The sequence below is a fragment of the Cebus imitator genome, unplaced genomic scaffold (genome assembly GCF_001604975.1).
Source record: "Cebus imitator isolate Cc_AM_T3 unplaced genomic scaffold, Cebus_imitator-1.0 Scaffold408, whole genome shotgun sequence".
Lineage (NCBI taxonomy): Eukaryota > Metazoa > Chordata > Mammalia > Primates > Cebidae > Cebus > Cebus imitator.
Window position 1 is genome coordinate 2658458 of NW_016107723.1, and position 8139 is coordinate 2666596.

At 34.5% G+C, this 8139-nt stretch overlaps 1 long non-coding RNA gene across 1 annotated transcript; it reads right to left on the reverse strand.

Annotated features, from left to right (window-relative positions):
• Window positions 1-659: 659 nt before the first annotated feature.
• LOC119468294 lies at window positions 660-925 on the reverse strand. The gene is made up of 2 exons (XR_005196960.1): window positions 870-925; window positions 660-777 (listed from the first exon to the last, which is right to left on the reverse strand). It is a non-coding gene; the product is annotated as an uncharacterized LOC119468294 (long non-coding RNA).
• Window positions 926-8139: the final 7214 nt, after the last annotated feature.

Below are 8139 nucleotides of genomic sequence, written 5' to 3' on the forward strand. Positions count from 1 at the left end.
ATGCCCTTATAATGAAAAGAGGAGATATCAGAGCTTCCTGGCTCAGCTGTGTAAGGTTACAACAAATAGGCTACCACTTTGCAAGCCAGGAAGAAGGCTTTAACGAAGAACCAAATCTGCCATTGTCGTGATCTTGGACTTTCCAGTCTCCAGAACTGTGGCGAATAAGTGTCTGTTGTTTAAGACATCAGTCTATGGGATTTTGTTATAGCAGCCCAAGATGACTAAGACACCATTGTGTCTTAAGAAAATGCAATTGATAAGTTAATTATAGTGCGCTATTTATTTTCAATTCTCAGAACAGATCATGTCCTCTCAACTCAAGGGTTCTGCAAATGCTGGGCCCTTTACCTGAGCCATCCTTCCTTTGACTATCCCCATTCTTCTTCTGGGTAACCCCATATATTAGTCAGCTTTCAGCTTAGATATTGTTTCCTTCAGCAAGTCTTCTCTCTGATTGCATTTCCCCTCTCATAGCCCTTAATACACAAACATAAGATTTATATTGAGTTTCCTTTTTATATGCTCCAGTCCTTCGATAACAGTATAAACTGCTGGAGGGCAGGGACATTATCTTGTTCAATATGTTTATCATGTAATAAGATATCAATAAATATCCTTTCACTATTCTTAGCTTTAAAAAAAAAAAAAACAAAAACAAAAACAAAACCCTTATCTAAGCCTCAGCCAGTTGCTCTCACAAAAAGTTGCTCTTAACATTGAAGAAAGGTAACAAAAGTCGCAGATAAGATTGGATTCAAACTCGTTTTTCGTAATCTGTGAAAGATGATGAGGTATTTGTAAAAAAGAAACACTTGCCAAATCACAGCTATAAGTGGTGATCTCAAAAATTAAATAAAAGTACTCACAAAGACATTTTTGGATCATTTGCAGATAATCCTTTGGAAAGAATTTTTGTTCATTCTGTGCAGTAAAGTAAATTTCAGAAATGAGAAATGCTGGCAGAGTCAGACTGTGAGCTTTTACACCTGTTCTATAATACTTAGGACAGAATAAGTAATCCTAGACGCATCAGTGCCTCTGTAATGTAAAACTTTAAACACATTTTCTAGAGGCAATATTTACATTTTGGCAGCTAAATAAGTATGAGAGATTCAACTTCTGGAATTTCTGTCCAATCTTGCATGAGTTTGATAGAGTGAGGATTTTATGAGACAGTCACTAATGGTTTTATCTAGAAGGTGGCATTCCTTTAAAATATTCTAATTTAGCTTATTTCTTTAATTGTTCGCATCATTGATACAAATGTATTTGTTTTGTTACCTGAGAGGAAGAAAAATTATTGCAAGCTTCAGAGTATGATGATGCAAATAGCTCAGACTGTTCAACGTGTGGGAGTTTGTTTCTTTGCATTAACAAGAAGGATTATAAAGTACAACTGCAGGAATAGAATGATTCTCTATGGAATATTTCAATATTAGAGAGCGAGTATAAATTAGCTATGTAAGCCAATGATATTCAAAGTGTTCTAAATAGCTGCCAAACTATGAAATACATGAAACAGTGTGGAAGAGACCCAGAAACTGGTCCTCAAATCACTTAACAATATTTTTCTAAGCTGTGTCACAAACAGATGGGCACAAAAATATGTTCTGGTTTCCCATTCATAGTTGTTCTAGAGAAGAAACACTTTCTTATTATAGAGGCGTTTAACAGCTGGTGTCACACTTCAGATGTTAACCAGCTCTGTTTTTTGTCATCAGCTGTAGCATAATAAGCATATTCACACCTGCCATTAAAGCAGTAATATTAAGGTTAGTCAGAGCTAAACTGTCTCAATCCTTTAGGAGCTTAAGACTGCCAATGAACATATGTAATATGCATAGGATCTAGCCAGTCATGCATTCATTAAAGTACAAGAGCCAAACTTTGCTTATAGGCTAAAGAACCAGTGTCATATCACAAACCTTTCAACTCAGTGTGAAAAGTAATTAAGATAATATGTAAAACATATATCAATAAGGTGCACAGATGTCCAATGCTCACCATCTTTTGGCAGGTGTAAATGAGCCAAGAAGTGACTGGCAATGGTATGTAAATGTGTTCATCGGGTCACAGAGCTTTCAGACATTAGAAACTATATGTAGATTAACAACCCAATAAAATGCAGCCATAAGGAGAAAATGGTATCTATAAACTGCATAAGGAAAAGTGAAAGCATTAACACTAACATATCCTAAAAAGGAAGTGTTGGTTGAAGTGTGCAATTGTCCAGAAGAGTGTTTTGGAAGACAGATTACAATGTCTTATATCATCAGACGCCTGCTTCTGATGCGTCTCCTACATTGCTCCACTCAGCCTCATTTCTGGTTTTTACTTTCTACCCCTTTTTGCTTGAGGAAACAGATGGCTGTTGTTCCTGGACTACACCTGCCTTATAGCTTTTGCATTAGCTGTTTCCTCCATCTAACTTCACATGCCTGACTTCCATTCACATCTCAGTTTAATTATTTCTCCCTCAATCAGCATCCACCTTCAAGAAGTTTCTTTGACACTTCACCCTATTTTTTGTTCTGGCATTTTTGCCTATACACATGCCTGCTCACTTCTGTGTTATTCCTTTTCCACCTTCTGTCAGAAGAAAGTGAGCCCTGTGAAAAAGTAAAACTCCTCTCTCTTGCTCATTGCTAACTTCCAGCATATACAACAATTCCTCGCACACAGTGGGCACTCAATAAATAGTTGTTGAATTTATGATTCATTTTCACAAATTCTTTCATTAGGAAAAAGTAGGAAAATTAATGACAAGCTTAGTGCTTTTAAAAAGCAGTTTATAACATAATCTTATACCTGATATTAACTACTTGAAATTTTGGGGGAAGTAGAAGGAGGATAAAGAAATAAATACAATCTAGCAAATCTTTATCTGAATCAGATCTCCAAAACATCAAAACCAGAAGATATAGAAATGCATCTTTTAAGAAATAACTTCAGTAAGTCAACCTAGGTGTCCATCAACAGTGGATTAGATAAAGAAAATTTGATACATCTATAAAATGGAATACTATGCAGCCATACAAATCACTAAATCATGTCCTTTGCAGAAACGTGGATGCAGCTGGAGGCCATCATCCTACACAAATTAACATAAGAACAGAAAGCTAATATCATGTGTTCTCGCTAATAATCACTATGATTATAGACTAGTAAAATCCACTTTTAAGAAAACTGGCCAGGCATGATGGCTCACACATGTAATCCCAGCAGTTTGGGAGACAAAGGTGGATGGATCACCTGAGGCCAGGAGTTTGAGACCATCCTGACCAACATAGTGAAATCCTGACTCTCCTAAAAATACAAAAAATAGCTGGGTATGGTGGCAGGCACCTGTAATCCAAGCTACTAGGGAGGCTGAGGCAGGAGAATTGCTTGAACCTGGTGGTGGAGGTTGCAGTGAGCTAAGATCATGCCATTGCACTCCAGCCTGGGTGACAATGAGATGCTGTTTCAAAAAAAAAAAAAAAAAAGAAAACTAATATTAATATTTGTGAATAGCTAAACTGGCTTAGGTCAATCACCTTAGATTATTTACATCAGTTAAATTGGCTTAGGTCACTTAGTCAATGAGCAGATACTGAAATTATTTCATCTTTTTATTGAGTACACAGCTAGCCTATTTTTATGCCATGTGACTGAATTTGGCTGATGGAACATAAATGCACATGATATATGTAACATTCATGCTTGGCCCGCTAAAGCCTCCCACCTGATTCCATGTTTTCTCTGTTTTTGTGTTTTCCAGCTACCAGAAGTCTCTGATGTAGGGGATGACAGAGCCAACAAATGCTTCCCTCAACCTAGTGATTTACATCCATCACATAATCAAGAATAAACTGTATTAGTCCATTTTCACACAGCTGTAATAACTTTCTGGACCTGAGTAATTTATAAAGAAAAGAGGTTTAATTGACTCACAGTTCTGCGGAGCTGGGAATGCCTCAGGGAACTTACAATCATGGCAAAAGGGGAAACAGGCACATCTTACACTGCGGCAAACAAGAGAAAGCAAGCAAGAGCAGAGAAAACCGCTTTATAAAACCATCAGATCTCATGATTACTCACTCACTATCACAAGAACAGCATGGGAGAAGCTGTCCCCATGATCCAACCATCTCCCACCTGGTCTCTTTCTTGACATGTGGGAATTACTGGGATTATAATTTGCAATGAGATTTGGGTGGAAACGCAGAGTTAAACCATATCACAAGCTTTCATTGTATTAAATCATTGAAAATTTTAGGATTTTCTATTTATATCAGTTACTCTACATTGACTAATATAGCCAATTTTGCATCACTTAACAATCATAAACCTGGCCAGGCACAGTGGCTCATGACTGTAATCCTAGCACTTTGGGAGGACAAGGTGAGTGGAGCCACCTGAGGTCAGGAGTTCAAGACCAGCCTGGCCAACTTGATGACACCCCATCTCTACTAAAAATATAAAAATTAGCCAGGTGTGGTATCACATGCCAGTAGTCCCAGCTACTCAGGAGGCTGAGGCAGGAGAATTGCTTGAACTCAGAAGGTGGAGGCTGCAATGAGCTGCGATTGTACCGTTGCACTCTAGCCTGGGCAACAGAGTGAGACTCCATCACAAAAAAAAAAAAAAAAAGGAAAAAATCATAATCCTTTACCTATTCTGATTTACAAACAAATCCTGATAAAAACAACATGTATTAATGTGCTATTTTACATATAAGATTGACCAAATTTACACATTTACTAAATGCCAGGTTCAAAATTTGTACCCAGGTTTTTCTGATTCCAAATCCCACCAGTCTTTTTACTGCCGCACATCATACAATTCCCATATTTATTTCAATGGAAGAAGTAAGTGTTGATTTTTGCCAAACTAAGATAACTAGAAAGATTTTCTAGTTTTCAGCATTAAGCTCTGAATAATAAGCCACCTAAAACTAAAATTCAGTCTTCAACAGAGCTGCACATCTGCAAATTAAAAGCACCAATTTTTCTATTCTCTTCACATTAACACAATTCAGTATTTATAGTCTCATATTTGGTGTACTTCTATTATATAAAACCAGATAATAGCCACTAATGAAATTTCATTTTCATAGCTCTGAAGCAAACAGCAGATATCTCTATTTTTTATGTTTTTTGCTTACGATATTTAGCAGAGACTATTTCATTCATTAAAGGGTACTCATGTATTGACATAAAACAAAGTAAGGAGTACCACTATCTCTTTCCATGTAGATGCAATATAGCAAATCCATTAAAATGAGTGATTTTTCTCCTTTAGCTTCTTATAAACTTTTTATAGTCATTAGCACATCCTCTGAATGTGTTGAATATTCTCTTCAATACATCTCTTTTCCCTGAGGTATAATATATTATTAACAATGGTAAAACATCTTTTATCTCTTTCAAAGTTCTGTTATTTTGTTATTTATTTCTTTATATATTGTTATTTATCTTTTTATATATTGTCCAATTTTCAATTAATATGATCAAAAATGCCCACACTTTGTCCAGAGAGATGGCTATCTTGTACAATCCAAGGAGAACATAAAATGATTAAGATTTTCAGGGATATGTTTTATCCATTTGGATTTACTCCTTTAAAATATGCACATTTTGGATGCAGCAAATACAGCATGTAGATGCAATATAGCAAATCCATTAGAATGAGTGATTTTTCTCTTTTAGCTTCTTATAAACTTTTAATAGTCATTAGCACATCCTCTGAATGTGTTGAATATTCTCCTCAATACATCTTTTTTCCCTGAGGTACAATATATTATTAACAATGGTAAAACATCTTTTATCTCTTTTAAAGCTCTGTTATTTTGTTGTTTATCTTTTTATATATTGTTCAAGTTTCAATTAATATGATCAAAAATGCCCACACTTCATCCAGAGAGATGGCTATCTTGTGCAATCCAAGGAGAACATAAAATGATTAAAATTTTCAGGGGTATGTTTTATCCATTTGGATTTACTCCTTTAAAATATGCATATTTTGGATGCAGCAACTCTGTTTCTAAAATTTATTCTAAAGAGATGATAATCGATATGCCCAAAGATTAAGCCTCAATTTTATTCATTGCAGCAATTATGTTTTTGTGACATATAGTCCTCCTAGTCATTAAAAAAGAACCTAAGGGAAAATACAATGACTAAACATATCTAAATTTCATTTGTAGGTGAGCAGTATGTTTTATTTTCTTCATTTATATTCCTTTAGTGGGGATAGAACTTGAATTTTGTCATCGCTTAGACAATCTAGTTACTTAAATAAAACAAGGACTACTACACTTTCCTCTTTGTCTTAACACCTTAACTAATTAAAAACAAGAAAGAAAACATTTTTCAATTTTTGATACTACATAGTGCATTTAGATGTTACATAGTGCACATAATGTTTAGAATAAATTCTACAATTCATTTTAGTTTGAAAAACTGTGCCATTGACTATAGATGGTACTCAATGGTTAAACATATTTTCCTGAAATGAATATCAAGTATGCTAATCTAATTTAACCTCTTACCTAAAGAACACCTCTAAATCAGCACTTAATATTGTTTATAAGGAATATTTTTATGTTGTCCTCTGAGAAAATGATTGGCCAAAGGGACTTTGAGCTGATGAGGTTAACTTTTGTGGCTCATTGATTATTTCCAATTTTATTATAATCATGTAGAAAGTTTTCAAGGTAGTAGTGATGGTCATGGCTGCTGAAAATCCTTTATAAAAGATTAATTTTACTCTAACTTCTAGACTGATTACTTTTATTATAAATGCTATATTTTAATGTCAGCTTTTTAAGCATGATGATTAATTGGCTTCCCTAACTATATCGCTCGTAATGAAATTAATAGGCAAAAAAAAACAAACAGAACATTGATGCCTTGTGCTGAAGTAATTTTAATCTTATTTTCTTAAGACATCAATTAAATATTTCCAAAATATTATCCTGTGTATTAATTATCACCCTATATTACCCTATTAGTGTTATTTTTGTCATAAAATATCCATTATGAGAAAATATATTTTTAAAATATACAAATGTATATTAAGCCCCAATGCTAAGCACTTCCAACTCAAATAAAATATATAACTTCCCAATTGGAATGGCCTTACCTCATTTTTCAAACATAGTCATTTGGATGGAAATAAGAGGAGAAATGCTAAGTGCCCAGGGCCCTAGTGTCTTTGTATAAGAATGATCATATGCCACACACGATTCAAATGGAAGAGATTCCAAGAATGTCAAGTATTTTATTCCAGGTTCACTCTTATAGCAGCTGAATCCAAGATAATCAAGTCCCCTTGCTTATAGATATATTCTAAGTAAGCAACAGAGAAGATTAAGCCTGAGTTCTAGGGTTCACGCTAAAGACAATCACAGGGCTCCACAAGCCACATGGAGCCTCAGATGTAGCCTTTTGTCGTTATTACCAAAGGAGTTTTTATAGACACAGTCAGAGACTTGTACATGTATTAAAAGTCTTCATTGGACAAATATAAGTATGAAAAGCATATCACAATGTTGTTGGCTATCCTGGTTTGGTAGCTCCTTATTTTTAGGATATTGGGAGTTTCAAAGTATAGACATATCCCAAATCTCTCAGGAATTCTGAGAGGCACTCAGCATACTCATTGGTTTAGAGACAAATCTTGATTAGATTTCATTTTGAATTGTGAATCCTTTTTTAAATTAAGTAAAAATTCTGTGAGTTCTAAGTTTTTGGAGAATTTAGCTGGACTTACAGCAATCTTCTTATGATTATTAAAGGCTAAATTTAGCTTCTTAATAATCATATATTCTTGAGTTAATTCCTTCTTCATTGTTGATAACGTCATGTCAGTATCTATATATCTGGTACCTTACTGTTGAGAAACAGTTTGATACTGGCTGAAGGATAATTGCAGATTATAGATGACTGAAAGAAATTAATAAACATTTCACCTTTCACTGAAAAGAATGTAGTAACCCCAAATTAAAAGTAGGTGGACAATCTAAGTGTTGTGAAAGATCCAGAAACATGAGTAATAAACTGGATGATATTACTCAACTGACTAGAAAACTGTCACTGTGGCTGGATAGGAAAGTGATGTATTGTTCTTTGTGGTTTTTTTTTTTTTTTTCAG